The sequence below is a fragment of the Elephantulus edwardii genome, unplaced genomic scaffold, assembly GCF_000299155.1.
Source record: "Elephantulus edwardii isolate Elephantulus edwardi_28Jun2011 unplaced genomic scaffold, EleEdw1.0 scaffold00032, whole genome shotgun sequence".
Classification (NCBI taxonomy): domain Eukaryota; kingdom Metazoa; phylum Chordata; class Mammalia; order Macroscelidea; family Macroscelididae; genus Elephantulus; species Elephantulus edwardii.
The window spans coordinates 13,007,882-13,010,582 of NW_006399782.1; the positions used below are offsets into that span (position 1 = coordinate 13,007,882).

At 44.4% G+C, this 2,701-nt stretch overlaps 1 pseudogene; it reads right to left on the minus strand.

The window, feature by feature from the left end:
* Positions 1 to 1,834: 1,834 nt before the first annotated feature.
* LOC102848900 lies at positions 1,835 to 2,497 on the minus strand (annotated as a pseudogene).
* Between the last annotated feature and the right edge of the window lie 204 nt (positions 2,498 to 2,701).

Below are 2,701 nucleotides of genomic sequence, written 5' to 3' on the forward strand. Positions count from 1 at the left end.
CAAGCAGGGTTGTGTCATCTGCATAACACAGATTGTTGTTGAATCTTTCACCAATCCTGACACTACACTTCTCCTCATAGAACCCAGCATACCGGATGATCTGTTCTGCATATAGATTGAAAGGTATAGAGACAGGATGCATCTCTTGGGTAAACCCTTCCTGATTTATGAGACTCCAGAAACAAAATTAATAGACATGGACAAGAATTCTGAAATTCTGAACAAAAAAGCAAAAGATAAAAGCTCAAACACTGACTAAATGAAAGAAAAGAATGAAAACATTGAATTGTGTGGGAACCCAGGACTGCAGCAGGTTCCACACCAGCAGCTGGCTGACAACAACAAAAGTGTTCTTCCTGCCTTGTTCCTCCTACTCTACCAGAGATCACAAGAGTGACTCTCCTCCCCACCATCACCCATCAGATAACTGGCTATGTTACAGCTTGGCCAGAGGCTAGGTCCATACCACTCTTTCTTTGGTGCTAGGAGCAAGTGCATGGTTCTGCATTCAGACATTGTCTCCAGGAGACTGTAGGCTGTGTGATGCCTGCAATCTGCCCTAGCAGAGTCTGCCCTCTGTGCTGTGCACGATGAACAGAGAACTGCACACACACCTTCATCTTCTATCACATCCACCCAAAACCAAAAGCTAAGCACTAAGAATTACCAAACTAGTGACACAACATGGTGCTCACATGTCTGTCACGTACATAAAACACAAAGACAAAAGGAGGTACCACCACAATGTCTCAGAGGCAACAGACAACGTTAGCACACATACACACAAAAGCAGGACAAGATGGAACACACAGGGATCAAAATACACAATCAGAAAATCTTTCAGAAGAACAACCGTTGTTGTCTCTTCCTGACAAAGAATTTAAAAGAAGAATAGTGAATGTAAAAGATTGCAATGAAGTTAAAGAAAACCATGACCAAAACCATTAAAACGCAGACAAAACATTAAAACACTCTCAAAAATTAAAAAAACAAAAATCAAGACCAAATATATATAAAAAGCAATAAAAAAGCCCAGTAAATTTAAATTCAGAATGTTAGGAGTATATCTCACAATGCCCCTCTGTTATTCAGAGTTAACAAGGAAGAGTGGGAATCTCAGAACAACTTTATTATGCTCATGCAGAATTTATAGATAGACCAAGAAAGAGTTGTCTATACAGAACAATGGAATCCTGCATGATTTAAAATCAGGAAAGCTATGTGTCAAGATTGTATCCTTTCTTTTTTTTTTTTATTTGGGGTCTGGGTGAGCAAAAAGATCAGAAAATCTGCCTTTTGCCCCATTACCTGGCATTCAAGTTTTGGTTTATGCATAGTAGTTTTCCTATGCTGGTTGTGTTTATATTAAACCCCTGGTTGGTAAACATGCGTCTGTGTCTGTGCTGCTTCACACTGGTAGATTAAGCCAGCCTTTATGGGGCAAGGACCTTCCCCACTACAACTGCTCAGAAGCTTTTGTCCATGTATCTTCCTGAGCTGCACAATGGAAAAAACACTGCAGCTCTGGGTCTCCAGGGTAGATGCTCCTTGACATTTTCTTGGCTGTGATCTTTTCAGAGGCAGACGTCAGGGTCTTTGTTCCAGAGCACCACCACTCAGAGTAGATCTGAATTGCCAGCCTTCAGGTTAGTAGTTGAGCACATAAACCTGGGAGCAGCTGCACAAAGGTATTATAAACACATAGCCTCTGGGTCCAGCACAGGAAGCAGGATGCTTGCCTCGTGAATAAGGATCAGTCTGTCCTGAGTCAGCTGATAATTTCAGTCACTGTCCTCACTCTCCTCTTCCTCATGTGTAACAGAATCCTCTTCCCTCAACCCTTCATGAGGTTTACAGAGGTCAGGTCCCCAGACTGCGGCTCTGACAGCAGCTCAAACCTGCGTCGCTTGATGTTGAAAACGCCAAGGCAGCCATCTCCACTAGCTGTTAGTAGCAGCTTCTTGTCTGGGTCCAGAGCCATATCAGCAATGTACTCCTCATGCTGTTGCATATCCATGAAGGGGCCCTCCTTCCGCTGGTCCCAGAGCCGGATGCTGCCTGTGTCATCCCCGGTAGCCAGGATGTTCTCATCCACCAACAGCAAACTGTTGATAGGGGAACCATGAGCCTTAGAAATGCGCCTCTCCAGTCGGCCTTGCTCCACATCAAGAAAATGAATGGCTTTGTCTTTGGAGACTGTGACAAGTTTCTGCCCATCTTCAGAGAAGACCACAGCCCGGCAAGACTTGAGATGGTGGCCTGAGGACCAAAGCTCTTTGGTGTCTCCTTCTTGGCAAGAATATGAAAAAACGAATACGTCCCCATCCACGTCCCCTGCTGCCAGTAAGTCACGGGTAGGATGAAACGCCAGACCGCTGGCCGGGGCTTCCAGCACAATGTCTTCCCGAGTCTCCCGAATCAGGAGTGGGGCTTCCGCAGAGTCAGGATCTTCCCCGTCGCTTTCATGTTCTACGGCCTTCTCACACATGTCCTCCATGCTCCCACGGGTTCGAAGTGGCGCAATCGATTAGATTGTATCCTTTCAACATACCTATTCAATCTGCATAATGAGCAAATAATTTGATAAACTGAAGTATATGAAGAAAAAGGTAGTGTCAGGATTGGAATAAGATTCATCAACAACCTGTGTTATGTAGAATGACACAACCTTGCTTGTGAAGAGGATTTGAAGAACTTTGCT